The sequence below is a fragment of the Anopheles coluzzii genome, chromosome 3 (assembly GCF_943734685.1).
Source record: "Anopheles coluzzii chromosome 3, AcolN3, whole genome shotgun sequence".
Classification (NCBI taxonomy): Eukaryota; Metazoa; Arthropoda; class Insecta; order Diptera; family Culicidae; genus Anopheles; species Anopheles coluzzii.
The window spans coordinates 23,226,030-23,244,830 of NC_064671.1; the positions used below are offsets into that span (position 1 = coordinate 23,226,030).

General features: G+C 44.5%; 1 protein-coding gene across 2 annotated transcripts in view; it reads left to right on the plus strand.

Annotated features, from left to right (window-relative positions):
• Nucleotides 1-18,801, plus strand: part of LOC120957677 (protein limb expression 1 homolog) — a 265,788-nt gene that overhangs the window by 203,133 nt on the left and 43,854 nt on the right. The window contains exons 1-2 of one of the 2 annotated variants that reach the window (XM_040379995.2): nucleotides 7,190-7,396; nucleotides 8,572-8,904. The exons of the other annotated variant lie outside the window; for it this stretch is intronic. The gene's annotated coding sequence lies outside the window, so the exon portion shown is untranslated. Of the gene's footprint in view, nucleotides 1-7,189; nucleotides 7,397-8,571; nucleotides 8,905-18,801 lie in introns of those variants that run through there. 2 annotated transcript variants of the gene reach the window in all.

Sequence of the window (18,801 nt, forward strand, 5' to 3'; positions counted from 1 at the left end):
CCAGCACCAGAACCGGACGCGTATGGAAACACACCACCCGACCGCTGCGACTGGCACTGGGCAGTGGCTGGCTGTTCCTTCGTTCCGCTTTTTACCGCTTCCCCCGTTCCCGTTTACGGACGGCCTGTTGGTTTTTTTTTCTTCTCCTCTCCATGTGACATTATACATAATTATATGCAAAAGATTGACATGGTCGAAATAGACCCGGGCGAGCAACCTGCAACCGCAACACGGTCAAGCGACAAGTAGTCGTGCGAAAGAAAAGACATCCTTTGCCAAGGGTGCAACGGGTGCAGATGCGTGGATCGCACTATTAAAAATGCAAATGTAATGTGATGTAAGAACTAGGTACGAACATTTATAAGGCAAAATTTGCATCCACTCCGAGGTACTCGTTTATAATTGGTGACTTATTTTATAAAAACAAAAACCGCCCGGGAACGATCGCTTTCCGTGATTGTTGTGGCAGCTCATTTAGTGTGTGTTTAAAGGCGCTTCCGAACTTTGGCTTTATGCGTGTGCAATTTTATATGTATGGCCGGAAAAATGGGAATGTTGTTATAAACAAAAAGCTTCTAATGTTATATTGCACACCCGCGCGTTCTGCCGAACGCTCACATTTGGCGGAGTAACAATATTTATGTCTGCGGTCACCGCGCACACCAGACACAACGTTTGACCGCAGCGATGAGCAAACGATTGTAGGCCAGTCCAGACGGTTTCAGTGAGCAAATGAGAAGCCGGCGCGCATTCCCAGCGCAGTTATGGGTGAGTGATTTTCCCGCTTCACACGGCGCGCACTCGGGCGAGGAAAATAACTGGCAATTGTGTCTGGGAAAGAGGCATCGTTGCGGAAAGTGGAAGGTTCTACCCGTTCGGAGGTAAAACTAAAGGAAACAGAGAGCGGAAAAAGGGTTTATTGTGTAGCAGACGGTAGCAAAAGTTGCGAAACAACGCACGCCGGGATCATGGGTGGCATCACAACGTTTTCCCCCGGGCTGCATTCCGTTTTGGCGACGATTCCCTGTTCCATTTGCGCTCCAAGTATTTGTGTCAGTAAGTGAGCGGCCCGAGCGCGGAATGACAGTTGTTCGATGGAGAATGCGTATCAATTCCAATCCACACGTGCCGTCACGCAGTGATTACCTGGATTAAGGCGCTGGAGGAAGGCGACAGGCTTGAATGTCCATCTATTGGAAGTGGAATTCAGGATATTGATCTCAAAAGTTTGCTAGATGCTGCTAGATTAATTCTGCTTAAAAGTAGCACAACCTGCACCATTTCTAAAGAAGGTAGATCAGAGATGTCCCACTGTTGGCCTGCGAAGTCTTTCTGAGTGGTCCGCGACCGATTGGACCATTTTTTGTATTTCTGCTTCTACAGTACTGTATCAAGAGATTTTTATCTTCGTAGATGTCTTTTTGAAGAAAAAAAAGAAGGTTTTTTTAGCTTCTTTAGCTTCAAAACGATAAAAAGATCGTAAATGTCCTGAATTAACTGGCACATTCTGTGTGTGGTTTCGGAACATTACTTTTAATTAAAATTCTAAGCAAACAATCAGGGTTCTTGGTGACCTAAAGAGCATTTTTTGTAAGAAAAAGACTTCAAACAATTAACAACCTTGCTCCACCTACAAGAATAAAGAATGCATGCTCTGACATTTTTTTGCATATTGTTTTGAGAGACTATCATATCGAATTTTTTAGGCAAAGGTTGCAGTTAGAACATTATATTTCTGCAAAACGTTTAGCATAAAGTTGGAATTGTCAGCTTAAACACGTGTAATTTTTGATAGGATGTTACGAATGATTTCAAGCTTTCCATGAGGCAGCATCAAGGTGACTAGATATAACAGTACAGGTGAGCTTATAATTCTGATTTTGGTCACCAGAAAAAAGGTGGCGTGTCGTTTTGTCCTGAAAAGTGATTCTATGGAGATTGCAAGGAAGCAAGTTTCTAACGTACGTAAATGCTGTTCACAATCAATACCTGCTTAAATATATTTATAATTAACATCACACCAATATCAACATAAAATTGACTATCCTACCAGGAATAAATAAACATAGTTGTTCATTGCCAGTTCATTGCTATTACTTTTGTGTTAGCCTATTACTTACTTACTTACTTATCCGGCGCTACAACCGCTTTGCGGTCTTGGCCTACCTCAGGAGTGTCCCAAACCGCTCACGGTCTCGCGTCTTCGTCTGCCAGTCCGTTATCCCGGCCTTAATGGCGGACGCCTCCACGTCATCTTGCCACCTCAATTCGGGCCTACCACGCCTCCTCTGTCCTTGTGGACGGCCTAAAAAGACTTTACGGGCTGAGTTGTCCGTTTCCATGCGTACAACATGGTCAGCCCACCGGAGCTTGGCGAGCTTGATACGCTGCACGACAGTGAGGTCGCCGTACATCTTGTATAGCTCGTCATTATAGCGGCTCCTCCTTTGTCCTTCCACGCATACGGGGCCAAGTATCCTTCTGAGCATCTTCCTCTCGAACGCGACTAAGAGGGTTTCGTCAGATTTGGACAGTGTTCATGTCTCAGAGGCGTATGTGAGTACCGGAACTATATAGGTACTATATAGTCCCAGCTTCGTCCGTCGTGACAGGTTCTTTGAGGTGAACTGATTTTTCAGGCTGTAGAATGACCGGTTGGCAGCCAGCATCCTTGCGCGACTCAGCTTCCATGCTATTGTCGTTGCTGACCTTTGACCCAAAATAGGTGAATTGTGGGACGACTTCAAAAGTGCGTTTACCTATCTGTACGTCACGCCTACGTAGATTCTGATTATTTATTGCCAAATAAACATAATCTCCTTTGAATGAACAAACGTCCTTTGGAAATACATTTCTTAGTTTTAGTAAAATTGATCTTGCATTAAAGCTTTTACTGTTGTAACGAAACTGTTATCCCAATATGAAATCGAAGGAACTGCAAACGATCCGATTTTTGCATCATATAAAAACATATAACAACTAGGCTCGTGTTACTATTGTAAGAGTTTGAAATCTTTGAGCTAGATAAATAAAATGAATCGAGATAATGATAAGAATCCATCTTTCATGTGCAGAATCGAACAACTCGCAGCGATTACGACCGCTAGAGCACGGTAAGCCATAACTCATCGCTGAAGAAATATATCAACGCTCGCACGGCCACACCACCACCGTATTTGATAAACCACCGTGGCAGAGAACCGTCAATCGATTATCTGGACAAAACGGCACGCCATGTTCCCATACGCGCATTAGTCTAGTTCAGTTTTGCCTCGAGCGATGCGTCTCGATTTCCGGTGCAGCCGCCAGACCCGGCGGGCAGATGCACCACCGTCTTACTCTAGCAGACTCGAACAAACGAAAAAAAAAAAGATTATAGAAAAGTACATGGCAAACAGATTACAGCAGACGACGACGACGACACCGTGCTGGCTCGAACAATTTGCTTACGGTGCTTCGACCACTCTATCAATCTCTCGCATAGTTTGTCTTGAGCCGGGGCGATGTTTAATTTATCATTGCAATCAATCATTTTACGCAGCATTAATGCTATCATTCGGCGGGATAGATTGCCGCCAGTTGCGACAAACAAAAAAACGTTTCTATGGCAAACGAAAGCAAAGCGATGCAAAAAAAGTGCACTAACTCACACACAGGCATAACCGCCAGCCAGCCAGCCGGTGTTGACGGTCGGTCGGGACTGGAAAACATCATGATAGGTCAATTGTGGACGGTGGGTGAGTTATTAAACGCAAGCAACGACACCAGCCGGCAGCGCCCAGCCAGACCAACGAGGCAGATGGGTGGAATTTATGCTCGAAAGAGAGCGATGATAATGCGACCGACAGAAGGGGAGAGAAAGAGGGAAGCAACAAAAAAAACGGCTTGCACGGAGAGCAGAGTCGGGTCGCGTCACGAAGCTGGTGGAAAAACGGGACAGCAAAGCTGCAAAGAGCGCCAGAGCACCCTTCTCTGCGTCCCGGAACGATCATTCGGTTGGCGGTACATCATATCGGTGCGCCTTCGTCGCCCGTTCCTCGGTGCGAGCACTGTAATATTAAAAGCTATAACTTTTTTTTTATCATAAATTATAATTGTGACAATAAACGGAGAATTACACCTTCGCAGGCTACCCATGATGGGTGCCCGGGTGATGAACGTTTGCGCACTTCTGCCGATCGGTGTGGTGATGGAAAAACTCCGACCACCGTATCCAATTCGATCAGTCTTGGGATGGGTGGGTAGGGGGATGTGTGGGTGCTGACAGTGGTTTGCTTGGAGCAGAAGTGGCCGCAAAAGCGCAAGCCGTGCCGCAGTGCGGAGGTAAAAACGCGCTGCATCGCCGCCACCGTCAACGCTGAATGACAACCGACCGTGCACAATTGTGCAACACTAATCACTTATTCCGTGGAGACAGAGCAAGAGAGAGAGCCGTCTGTGTCGTCTGTCGTTCGATGAAGTCCTCACCACCAACGCCGACGGTGTCTAGGATGTTTCAGTAAGGTTTCTGTTCCTTCTCTCCACTCCTGGCCAGTTCGCGTTCTTGCTAGGCATTGAAGTCGGCGAGCAAAACATCACTCCCAGCCCCGATCATCAGGGGCCAGTAAAGTGTTACCGTTTTTTTGCCGTTCGATTGATGGTGGAGGCACCATTTCCACCCGGGCCCGGGCGCGCATCATCATCATCATTCAGCCGAAGCCGCTCGCTTTGGCTAAGTCTCGCTGCCTCAGGGCGAGAACTGCCTCAAGGGAGAATGGGCCACTGTGTGTCTGTGTGCCGGTGATACCAGCGGGCAAGCCAGAGCTGCAGTTGATCGACTAGGTACGAGTGAAGCAGGGATCCGTAATCCATCCCGAGCGCGGCGTGTCCCGATCCGCTTGGCCTACACCTAAACATAATAACTTCGACTGTCGACCGTGAACAGTTGCGCGCCTGCGCGCACTGATTGAATTAATTGATTATGAATAAACATCATGCGGAGATAAACGATCGGTGCGTTTGAGAATTGATGTTTATCGTGTGGACGGGACGAGATGCGCACGGCAGGCAGGGAGAGGGTGGAAAAGCGGCGGACAGATCGATCGAGGAAGCGCTTCCTGCAAAAAAAAAGCCGAGCGACGAGAGTAGTGGTATGTTGATCGATCGACGGAGCAGTTGGAGGATCGACGGGCAAAGGAGCATGAGCTATGAACGGTAGTGAGTTTATCATCATCATATGTGCTTCCTCCGCACCGCTACCACACCCGACTGGACATGTTTTAGATATATTTTATGCTTCAGGATTGCTTTTTCTCGTCAGCGCTTGTCTAGGCCAGGAATGAGTGGGGAGACAGCGCCAACCGCTGGTGTGTGTGTGTGTGTGTGTGTGTGTGTGTGTGTGTGTGTGTGTGTGTGTGTGTGTGTGTGTGTGTGTGTGTGTGTGTGTGTGTGTGTGTGTGTATTAACCTGGTTGTCTGGCGAGTGGACGATAATGTGAGCGGAACGGAAATTGTATACCGTTCTGTACACGCGGGAAGGAGCGAGAGACAGAGAGATAAAGTGATACAGAGACGGATGAATATAACTTACCTTGATAAGGGCAAACAGGAGACGTGCGAACGGGGAGCAGAGAAAAAAAAAGGAATACGGTGCATCGTCAGCTACACGCTGACACTTTCTGTATAATTTATTTTCATATATTATACAGGGCATGGCTAAATGGCACAAAGTGCTGCCGTGCATACCGATCATCAGTGACGTGAAATAATATAAATTACTTGTGCAGATTTACATACACTTGGAAACAATGTTGTCAACCGTGCCATTACGGAAATCGTTTTTCATGCGTCGAAAAATGCGTGTGTTCGACTTGTTTTGAGCCGTAAGGACTGCTGGTGGAAAGCCGTTAAGGCGAAAACAACTTTCCAGGTGATGGTTCAAACCTCAAGTATGTTCTGTATTGAATGTTGTACAAATTTTCAATTATTTTTGGAACGTTCATGAACATCTTCAATGAAGGAAATGTGTTTAAATATGAATTTATTAAGAACAAATAAATCGAAGAATTCATTGCAGAGCTTTAGCTTTCTAAATAAACCACGTATTGCTATGAACAGTTTAATTCAAGTTAAAGTAAAAAAGCGTAAAATAGTCTAGCTCACATTCAATCCTTGCAGTGATTTATAAAACATTTGAAATTTCGCTTTTATATACCATAACATCAGCTTCAGTTCATCTCTACCAGGCGACTCCATCCCAAAACCACTTGACTTTTATGTTAAAAAAAAGCTTCATAATGTGTAATAATTGCTTCTTTATTTCGATATACAGTTATCTTATGCCGTGTGTATTAAGGCATCCGAAATTTATGGTGTACCATAACCATTGCCATGTCCGTTTTATTCATGTTAATGTATATTTTAGTTCATGATTTTTATTTATTTATTAATTTCTATTTAGCGTTTTTATTATTTTGAAACTTTAACAAATTTTGTTTGTTTTATGTTACAAACTTTTCAGTTTTATTCCTTGAATAAATCTCATGTAAAAATATAATTTGGCTCATTTCAGCAGAAACAGTTTAAACATATTTTTGACCAGATATTTTGCCTTTCCCATAGTCAATGGAGAAGGTATGCAAGAGGAACATTGAAAAACGGGGAGATGAGTTCATTTCAACACCGCTGGATCGGAGAGCTGATCAGGGTGATTTTGAAAAGGGGTGAACATGCGGTTAGTCAATAACCAAAAACATGTTTGTTTATTTTACCATTAGCTTGAATAATTTATCGTTTTATGATTATTATTATATTTTTTGATGAATTTGCCTCAAAATGATTATTTTATATAAATGTTAGTTCAATGCTAATTTAATGTTAACATCTTTTTTTTTGTCAAAATTATAATCAAATAAATTTTCTATGCTGTGGAATAATATACTTTTTTAGATTTGTCAAAAACAATCTATAATTTATCCTACTTAAACTATAAACAGTTTTGTCAATAAAATGACACTTAATATTATAACTAAAATCAAAACATTACCTTGAACTAAATGCATGCATATGAAGAAGTTAAACATTTTCACAACCGCTCCTAAAAAATAGAAATGAAGAAAAATAAAATTTTACTTCCAACCTGCAATCGCTCCAAATCGACACCGAAAACCCCTGCAGCGGTGAAGTTTGTTGATTTGCTAAATGAACACGGTGATTCATGCATTCATTTGCTCTCAATCCGTCGATGAGTAAGGAGGTGTTTGCGCGAGCTCTTTAGCTGGAAGAGTGGTAGTTTTGCGTAGAGTTAAACGTCTGCTAGCGGTGATCGTGCGAAACGTGTGTTGTGGATCGATCGTACACCGTGGTGCATCGTGAGAGTTGAGCGCGTTACAAATATTTCCATCAGTGGCTAACATACCGTGAGTTTTTTGGTCGCAACAAAAGTGTACTTTTCGAATCGTGTCAATCGGTGTAGTTCGCAAATAATTATAAGATCGCTCATAGCACCAACGGAGATGCTGTACGTGTGTGATTAATGTGTTATTAAAACTGTGAACATAAGATCGCTATATAGTAAAACACATCAAGTGCAAAACTTAGTTGAATCTTTTGCAAATTGTTGGTTGACATGTACCCAAGGACATTCATGGAATATTAGCTCGTGAATTTATTTGCTCAAGTTCATCAATAATTTAGTAGAAATTGTTTACTTTACTTGCCTAAGCATTGTTTTCTTGGATTTAGAGTGTAAATACTTGTTTGTGGAATACTTGGACGAATATGTTATTAACTAGCAGAATAAACTTTTTCATTTCCAGACACTTAAAATAAGTAAATTTTTCAAGGATTCATTGAAAAGAATAATTTTAACCAACGCATATATGTTAGCATCATTACAACACAACTAACTGTTGTTATTTTAGTATCAAAATTTTCATTAATTGCTGAACAATTTCAGCATAATGTTGCTTATTTTTTCGCTTGTGCTAGATGATTCAGTTCCAAATGTCTTTTAAAGCAACATTCTAGCGAAAAAATATTTGTAAAAGGATCATTATTTGTACGCTTTATAAAACACAGTTCTGCATGCAAGCGTAAAATCCAGTACCATTTTGCATCGAAAGCAACTGCAACGATGAGCGTACATTTTATCGATTAATTTCTGGTTGCGAGCGCCTTCCATCGCATCGCGCGCTGCAAATCTGGTTTGGAGAAGGAATTTCATGCAAGACGCGTCCGTCATCTGCGATCGGTAGTGACTGTTGTCAACGCGCTGTCGTTGCTTTCATCGCTCTTGTTATCGCGGCACTACATGGTTTGGATCTCGTTGGCCGGAAAGGATACAATTTCATGCGCAATGGATTGTGCTTTGTTGCGGAATGAAGGAGTTGAAAGGAACAACTTTTCTGTGTGAATACACACCAGCTGTATGCGCATCGGCGTGCTAATTAATTAACATAACGAAGTCAAAAACAACACGTAGTCCTTCCGTTCTATGAGCGTTCATATTTCACATTTGATTAAAACGTGTTTATTTTTTGTTAGTGTGGATAACATATATTTTTCAATTACAAAATGTTCAATTTCTAAACAGATCGTGCCAGTAAAGTCGTTATTAAAACATTGTGAATAACAGCAAAACAGATTCGTTGTTCCGTGTGCTCGGGCTCATCGACAGTTGTAGTGATTGATCGTTGTGATAGTGAGTTCCGATATCTTACCAAAGTGATGAGTGCAGTGTTGTAAATCAAAGTGCAAAGGTTTGCGGTGCCAATGCGAGCTTCAAAGAAGGGCCAGTTTTGTACCAATCAGCGGTAAGAGTACAGCCGTAATAGTACCTGAAATATTCTCTCCACAATAATTGATACACAAACAGTACGGCGTATTTCTGGGTGAATCAATCGACCATATATTTTTGGAGTGCTCTGTAAGTATTGTATTTTGAAACAATTATAAGTGTGTTATTTAAGTAAACAATTTTGAAGTAAAACGGAAAAAAATTAATGTCATCCGCATGGGTGTATTACTGCCATATTCAATTAAGCTTATGAGAACCGTTTCCCATTGCCGGCACATAATGCGCTACAGCATGGAAGAATAGGGAAGGCAAGCATTTAATGTTACCTTCACAATCACCCTAAAATGCCACTCCTGTACTGTGGCAGTGTCTTGCTAGTGCCGTTTTTGTTTCTCATGATGGACCCGCTTAACCCCTTAAACCGAGCAAATAAGCTGGCAGCTTCTCTCGCCACAACCGCTACTTCATTAACAATCTATTTGGTAATCTCACCTGATCTAAGACTATGTTCCCTTAGCACCATGCTACCCATGTAAATTCGTTACACACCACTTTTATTCCACCGTTCATCCGGCTGGTGAGTTTTGTGTGTATGTGTGTGTGTGTTACTGCTGCCGATTCCGTGCGCAATTCGAGAGCACCACACTGGGACGACTTTAACGTTCCATTTCGTGGATCTGCCCCCCGGAACCGCATGCCGCCGTGCCAGCGTTTGCCGGGGTTTGGTGTGTGTGGTGTGTTGTGTCTACCTCCCCGCATTCGGTACAATACCGTAACTCCATCGATAGTTAGCAAGTGCACGGCAAAAACAACGATGACTAATCGGCGTCATGACGTGCATCGGCGGTAAAGAATCGGTTTCAAAACAAACCGTAAATAATGTCCATTGAATGCGGCCACACAATAATGGTTTGAAAAACGTCGGCAATAGGTCGTGGTGTGGATCGTGGTGTGGTACTCGCTCGCTCCTAGTTTTGCCGCTTTTCCACCGTGCAAAACGGTGAGGCTTTGCTCACATTTTGATTCTTCTTTTTTTCTATTTCCTTTTTGCACACCGATGACGACACACGGCTAAGCGCCGAAAGTGGTTCGCTCGTGCAATCGCACACTGTACGAATCAATTCGCGTGGCGAATTAATCAATTCGGATCGCATTGTGTGAGGTGTTTAATTTTATTTCTTCTTTGATCGTTAATCCATCCGCTCGGTTCTCGCGTTGGCTTCTTTTTGTCCATAAATTGATCGTTTCATTATCGCGCCGTGGCAGATGCGATCGTGTTAGCGCGCATCAAAAGACTTCAACGCCCGTACAGGGCAGAAGCGCAACGGGGCCGAGGGAGAAAACAACCATTCCGTAACATAAAACAACACATAAAACCAGCGGAGACAGATAACGACACTATCAACGCCGGGTTTGCACCGGGCTACATAAATCACATTTTTTCAGATTAGAGCTGTGCCGGCTGCCCCGGGCAGCGTAAAGCAAATCTTACTTCCGAGCAGAAGAAGTACGATTAATGATGAATAAATTATAATCACCTTCCTTCTGCGGGGCCGATAAACCGACCCGCGGAGCACAGCCACCTGGAATGGTGCTTGCTTGATGGGCTAGCAACCCGGGTTAGTAATCTTCCGAACAAATTCATACATCAGATAGTCGCTGCTGATGGACAGTTTACTATCAATCAAAACCTAAATTCTCCCACCCAGCACCCAGCAGTGAGGGGGGACGTGAATGAAAGGGTTTTTAGTTCTTCCGGCGCACTGCAAATCTGAACAAACGATGCAAAAGCCACTAGCCACTCCATCAATGTCCTTGCACTGTGTGCATGCGGGAGGATGCGGTTGGCTAATGTTTTTGTTTTGTGTTTTGCTTTTCTTTTCTTTTTTTGTGGTTTGTTACTGCCGGCCTCTCAGTGTCAGTTACCGCTGTTTGTGGCACTGGAAGTTTCGCAATTCGCAACAGCCCGGGGTTTTGCCTACTTACTAGGGGCTCTAGTGCAGCACACGGGCACATCCAGTTTCGTTTCGCAAACGTGCTCTCCCGGGCTCTCGCTCGATCAACTGCACACCGTTGAATGAACGATGGGACAGCTCCATGAAGACAACATATCCGCACGCGGGGAGCGATTGGACATATCGGCAACTGCCGATCTTGCCCGGGCACAGTGCGCTGGCAAAGCGAACCTTAGTTTCATCTGCGTTCGGTGAAATCGGTGTAGTTTGTTCCTTGCGGCCTAGCTACTAGCACGTTGCCCTGCCGTGCTGGGGGCTTTGGTGTTTTTCTCGCTCCAATCCAATCCAAACCGATCGATCGATCGAGTTCGAGTGAGCTCTGTTAAGCTGTCTCTGAGGGCAGCTGTGTGTGTGTTGCTCGATTTATCGTGATCAGATATATTGTGGTCAGAGGGCGATGCGGTTGCAGCAGAATCGAACCAATCAATTTTCTACCACCGAGCTTTGAGGAAGCAAAATCGCATCGAATGCTCTATCGGTACGGCAATGCACACAGACACAAACGCTGTGGGAATCCTCAAGTGCAGTGGTCTGAGTGACAAATGTAACGCCTTCAATCACAGCCCTACGTCTTTCCTGAACCTGCAGTTAGGTATTATCTGTACAGAAACATTATAAAATGAAGTTTGACACACTTTTTCTCATAAATATTTTACTATCCGTTAATTAAACCTTTTCTAAGCGTGATCGTTTTTAAGAGATAAACTTCAACAGTGAGAATAAATGAATCTCAGCATATGATGGACTCCGATGGGAACATATGCGTTGATGAATCGGGCAATCTAGATCGAAAACAAATGCGGTTGATTTCCCAAAAAAAATAAACTCAACTCATTCCGTATCACAGACAGTACAATCGCTGCAGGCAATCTGAGAAAAGGATGAAAAAGCGTAGCTCATCCAGGTTTGCGCTAATTATGCGCCGTGAAATAGAGTATCTATCTAGAACAATCTGGAAAATTGTATTATGAGTTGCTTTACGCCGCACCACGGGTGTTCCTCGATTGCTAGCACAACACACAGTACATGTGCTCCATCATTTGCATTTTCCACCGGCACTGCTGTGCGGCCACAGCTGCCATCGACAGATGGTGGCCACTGGCAGGCTCATAAAGCAAAGGGGAAAAGGAAATCCTCTCCACTCTCCTACAAACCATACACCTGTGTAAATTATACCGCTCCTCTTCTCCCCGGGAAGAGGTATTGTTTTGTGCAGCTTTCCAGCATTTGTGATTGGCTTACGTCCCTCCCTAGGGAAGGCATTGTCGCTTTTCCGCCAAAGCAAATCGTGGCATCATGGGCAGCGGGTCGCTGAAGCGATCTCGACCTACACTTCCCACTTCCCGTGTGCAGCGATCAATCAATAAATTATTCCAGCCGGCTTAGCTTTTTCCCACCGTTTGATCTTACGGCAGGGCCACACGCCGGCCTTTGTGTGTGTATGATCGTTGCTGCTAATGAATCGGTTCGGTAAGCGGTAAGCACCAGCACAAGAAGGAAGTGGAGGATTTGAGAGCGTTGGTAATGAATTCTAATGCGGCAGCCGGGAGCTTTTGCCTTTGCGGAACCTGTCCGTACTTCGCAGTCAGCAGTTAACGTCTAAGGTAAAAGAGTACCGCTTTGAGCAGCGCGATCCGCTCTATGTCATCGAGCGGCGGGTGGAATTGTTACAACAGCGCCACCATGCTGATGTTTGAACGCCGAAGAGCCGCTCTACTATCACCCAAATGTATCTCCCGAAGTTCGTTCGAGAAAGTTACGACAACGATTACGTAAGCTTCTACCACACGGAGCTAGAAGAATATGGATCATTGTTGGGTTCAGTTTGGTAGGGCGCGCAGCGCGAGAGTTTCGTGAGAAGCGTAAACTAAATCAAACAAAGTATCATCGAACCTTCGATTGGTGGTACAGCTGCACAGCGCCGCAAACCTCAGGGATTGCAACACATCTTTAGCCTGCCTTATCTGGTATCATGTATCTCGCTATAGCGACAGCGAAGGTGTACAGCGAAGTACAAGAGAGCCCCCGCATCACAACGACACAACTTTTGACCTTTATTTCTTGGTCGTGTCATAATGGTTCACTTGTCGGCACTGGCGAGCTTTCAGCAGGCATGGAAGATGACGTAACGATTCAACTCGACCGGAAAAACGGAGCGAAACCCTTCTTCTGGCTGGAAATAAAATCGTTTATTTCCTCCAACTGGAAGTAACGAATCAAAACGTGGAACTAATAAAAAAAAACACGAACGAACGAGAGCGACGACGAAAAAAGCAATCTAAAACAATGCGAGCAAAACTAAACCAACCAAACCCAAACGTGCGAAGGGGGGGGGGGGGGGGGGGGGAATAACAGCAAACAACGGCAATATACCCAACACAAAACTCACACACCGCCAAATTCTAATATCCCAAATTAATGTGAGTCAAGAAAGGTGACCGGTGTGCCGGAAGCTCGAAGATGTGAATGAACGAGAATGAGAATGAAACAGTAAAGCAAAACAACGAACCGAAAGCAAACGGTCGGGCTGCTGGCTTAGGGGAATGCTATAAGCAGCAGCAGAAGTAGAGTAGGAAAGTAAAGTAAGAACCGCACCCGCGGGACACAAGTGGGCAAAAGTGGGATAGCACTATCATCTAGCATTATGAATGATAGCTGTCGATCTCTTAAGAGAGGGATCGCGACCTTAGGAAGCTTAGGACGATGGGATTTAGCGCGAGCACAAACGTCAGAATAAGCTACCTGTTTTCTTATTGCGTTACACTTGGGAGTTTAGAAATAGCTTTGGCTTTTTACCGTTTTTTTGGGGAGCAATTTACTACGTAGCGCTTGCGGACAGCATTCTTTGAGAAGAATTCATCGATTCTTCGGTAACTACGATAAAACAGAGTTCACAGATGATGAAATACTTCGTTTTTTCACATATCCTTCACATCATTCACAAGGCTCCTGCGCTTTACACTTGCTGTCGAGCTACTCTCTCATTTTGCATTTCTAATAATCATATTTTGGGGCTATCTAACTTATCGCGTTTATTCACCTTTTTGCTTTCGCTCTCTTTATCTCCCCTTTTTTGGGCAATTTTCCCGCAGTGGCACCCCCGTTTACCCCGTGTATAAGCACGTAAAACCCTTCTGTATGTGTGATTTTTGGTTCTTCCTTAACATGTAAGAAGCCTCCGGGCACCTTGAGGGACGCCGCGCCCCTGCTATGATTCGCGGCCTGTGCATCCAGCGCATGTGGCGCTGTTTTACGCAATCTTTCATCAGCTGTTTGCGCGTGAGTTCATCTGTGCCTCGGCCGTGTGCACCCTACGTTGCCTGCACCCCATTTTCGTTCTTTCCACGCCGTGACTGTGTGAAGGGTTTTTTTTTTTGCCCCCTACAAAAAAGTTTTGTTCTTTTTCCTTCGCCGATTCTCACCACTATGATGCGTCGATGATTGGCGGGGATGTGAATTTTGCGCCCCTGTCCACGTCCAGCGCACTCTGCACCTACTGTCTGCCTAGGCGCACAGGAAGTTTGCCGCTGCGACACGCAGCAGCGAACAAGTGGCGGCACCATACAGCGGGGGCCCCGGCAGCAGCTGAACTATAATTACAAATAAATTGTGCTTCTTTGTTCTTCGGCTCATCATCGATAGTCGCGACGTTGTCGGTTGTGTCGCGTACGAGGACCCGGCCCCGGCACTGGGCAGGCCTCTGGACGGTTGTGTTCATGTAGGTGAGGCACGGTGTACTTCTTCATCCCCTCCCCCTCGCCGTATGAGTGCGTGAGTACATGGACGATCATTGGAGCAAATTATTCCCTTTCCATAGTGCCGCCGATTGGCAGTTGCTGCTGGTGATCGCCGAACCAGCAGCACTGAGAACGGCTTTTGTAGCCGTTGTGTGTGTGTGTGTGTGTGTTTCTCTCCCCCCTTGCATCTTATACTACTTTTTTCGCATGAAATTCGCATCGCGTAGCCGTGCCGTGCTCATCGTACATAAAATGATTGACCTCACTGCGCCAGTTGCGCCCTCGGATGCATGGCCTCCCATTTAAACGGTGAACGTTTTTAATATATTTAAATTCATCCGTTGACTTATTTATAGACAGTTTGTGTGGCTGTGCGGTAGCTGACGGGGAAGCATCATCTGCTCTCATCCCTCGCGGCACAATTGCCCTCGCCGTCCATTGCCTCATCTTAGGTGATGCTCACTTACCTCTGCGAGTTAAGAAGTAGCCCGGCAGAAGACGGGGAGACTCTGTCGTACACCCTTGACGGCCGATCGTCACGATGCAATGTTGCGCCCGAGCTCCGTTGCTAGAGCAATTACACGGGCCATAGTGACCGGGGCAGGCGACTGAACTCTCCAACCGTTTGCTACACTAAATTTACGGACACATTTAGTTTCCCCCCTGCCATGGCACAAAACCGAGTAGCGAAGGCTTTATGCACTTGTTCGCTGTTTTTAGACTTTGCTTCTTCCAGATTACTGGTTTCAATGGAGATATTGTCACATAACACAAGGTGACATTTAATGTTGGATATAACAAACTTGTAGGAGTGCCTAATTTTTCGTAGTAAAGATATTCCTTTCCATTTGTGTGTACCTTTAATAGTGGGTTGTAATCGAAAATATAAAATTAATTGTTGGGGTTGAGGTGTTAAAGCTGTTGACATTTTGACATGACAATATCATTATGACATTTTTTCGTTGTTACAAAATGTTAGTACCTAAATAGTTTTTTTTTTTATTTGTTTCATTTTCCATCGTGATTTATTTTTCTATTTTTTATTGTTACTTGTCCTTAATGGATCCATCCATAAATTACGTTACGGTATTTTTTTAAATATTTTTTTAGGAATGCATTACATTAGATTAGAGCACTATACTTTTTAATTGTAATGTCTTTTTTCTTTCATTCATTCATAATTCACATTACCTGATTCAAATGAAAAACTATTGAATTTTGAACATCGCGCAAACATTTTATTCATTACACATCGAATATAATTCAGATCTCGGGGTAGTATTTAACCCCTGAACAGTCTTTCGATGTTCAAAGTATAGGTAAAAATATTAAAACCCATTTTTATTTCTGTGTTGGATTAAAAATTAAACATCTATTCGTGAAGAAAAATTTTTGGTTTCTAAAAACTACAATTTAAACAACTTAAGTAATATATTTTGATAATCATGATACTTTGAAGTATGCGGTATGATATTTCCTATAAGAATGCTATAGTTTTTGCCATATTCATTTGGCACATCATCATCTTTACCTTTGCAACCAAATAGGAATATCATAGTCATCAGTGTGAAGTTTTGATCATACTTTGAAGTTATCTTCAGGATTATGTTTTGTGCTATTTAACTAGTTGTCAAACCCCTCCTACTACCTACGTAACAACAAGAGCGTTAAGTAGTTTATGGACGACCCCTCATGACATCCACAAACGGAATAGCACGACAATTTGCAACCATTGTTGTTAATTGTCGACATTTTTTTTATGATATTCGCAGTAAGCGGCTGTCAAAATCATTTTTTGATCATGATATTCACGACTTTTTGATCATGACACGACTTTCCAAAAGCGACAATAATTTGTGCAATAACAAACACTGCTTTTGCGATGACTTGATTGCAAAAAATGTAGAATGAATGTTATTTGACATTTTTTATGAGACGCCAGAACTGCTTAATCGTGCATTTACCGATGCTTAGTCATTTGACCACTTGATATTTTCACTCAGTCTATAGAATATAGTCCCAGGAGTATAGAAATTCACGCGAAAACATGAAAAAGGACCCATTTTCGATGAAGATCTAGTTCACTTGAGGTACGGCAAAATCAAAAAGTCAAATGAATGCAGCAGAAAAATATCATCGTGTCAAATGATATTTCTTTCCGTGATTGTTGAATGAAAGCGTGAATCTAGAATGCGATGCTTCAAAAAGTATCATTTTGTAAAATTGTATGTCGACGACTATCACCGTTCGCAACACTGTTTCCAACCAATCCAACTGTGCGATTACAACGATTGAGTTTAAATTCTTCTATTTGGCGTAACGTCCTACGCGGACATGCCGGCCTATACAGGCTTTCGAGACTTAATTCATTACCACGCAGCCGGATAGTCAATCCTTGGTATGGGGAGACGATCCATTCTAGGATTGAACCCATGACGGGCATATTATTGAGTCGTTCGAGTTGACGACTGTACCACGGGACCGCCCCTATAACACACCCCTGAGTTTAAATATTAGGATCAATTCCACGCGAACAACAGTAGCAATTCTCATTCCAATTTACCATCTTTGTATGAAAACCGTCCATCTAGAAAACGATTTGCATAGTTTGTCTTGTAAACGAGCGTCCCAAAAACATAGACAGCCAATTATTGCACCCCCCGGGAAAGTTTCAAATCCACACTCTGTGACCCCGAGCATGCTCGAACGGAGCACTCGGACAGGTTTCAATTGTCAGCAAACTATCTGTTAATTTATCCTTTTGTGCAGCTACTGCCGCCCTAACAGTGCCTTCCGCCAAAAGGACAAGTGTGCGTGGCCTCGGCTTCGGCAGCCATGCACAGTTCGGCAATCAGGCAAAGAATTGCACCGCGGTATGTTGAACTTTTGCCGCAAAATTATATTACTAATGCCCCCTCTCTCGGTTCATTAACTTCGACCCACTCCCTCCTCCCCGTTAGAAAATGCTTCAGATTGTTGACGAATTACAGTCGCAGCGCAGCCAAAAACAAACAAACGACAAAAATGCCCCCCCCCCCCCTCTCCCCTTGGGAACGACATTCGCGGCAGCGCAGGGCCGGGGCTCCTTCACTCGACGCGGAAACTTGCCGGGCGAGTGGCGAATTTATTTGATTGCTTTTATGTTACCCGTTGTCACATTATTCATACGATGATTAGAGTGTCGCCAAATGTTTGATTTAGCATCAACGGCACACAATAAAATAAGCCGTGTGCCGCCGTGCGGTGAAGGGGCAGCGATTCCTGCAGTACGTACGATGTCTTGAGGTTGTGTATGTGTGCGTGCGTGTGTGTGTGTGTGTGTGCTGGGATGCTTGTACCTTGCTGCGGGACACACCGAAAAGTCCGAGAGCGATGCAATGCCACTTCCCCACATACGGTGGGAGAAGGGGCGGGGGACCAGCAGAGCAATGCCGGCGGATGCTGTGCGGGGCAGCGCGCGGCCTCAATAGCGGAATCACGCCAAGAGACACTCACATAATCACATCGCGGCAGCTAAAACACAAGCCAACGCACGGTCAGCAGCTTTCGCAGAGCGAGCGAGAAAGAAAGCACACCAAAAAAAAAGATCCCCCTTCCTCCTCCTCGTTCCCTTACTTCTTCTTCTTCCCAGGGACAACCAAAAAAAAAGAAGATAAAACAGACAAGAACCACGGGTTACACCAGAACCGCGCAACGAAAGGAGAATGTCCGGTCAAAAATGACGAAATTGACCAAAAACGTAATCGCGAAACATAAAAAGTATACACTTGGCCAAGGGGAAGCGGTATGACCCGGGGGGTAGAATGAGGGAAGAGTGTGGTCGCGCGCGCGCGCCCGTTTCGCGAACAAGAACGCGACCAACGGACGACATCCACAAACGGACGACGACGGCGACAACGACGACGACGACAGCGACCAGTCAAAGCGAAACTCACCTCTGCTTGATGCTTTTCGGTGCGGCCGGACACGGCCAACACACCGAGCCAACAAGTCAAAGAGCATCAACAACAACAACAACAAAAAGGTTGCTCCCCAGTAGTGTGTGAGTGGGGTCGCCGAGGGGAGGAAGCAAAGTCGAAAATAAATGGTCATCCGAAAATCGCTCACTCAACTCGCGCAACTCCGGGCAAATAAGCATCACCGCCGCCGATTCGTGTCGCGAATGTAAACCCCCCTTCCACTCGGGCAGTTGTGAAGTGAGGTGAGGATCAAGACCTTGAGCCCCTCTTGGTTTCCCACCACCGTGCGGGGGAAAAACACTTCACCCGACACCC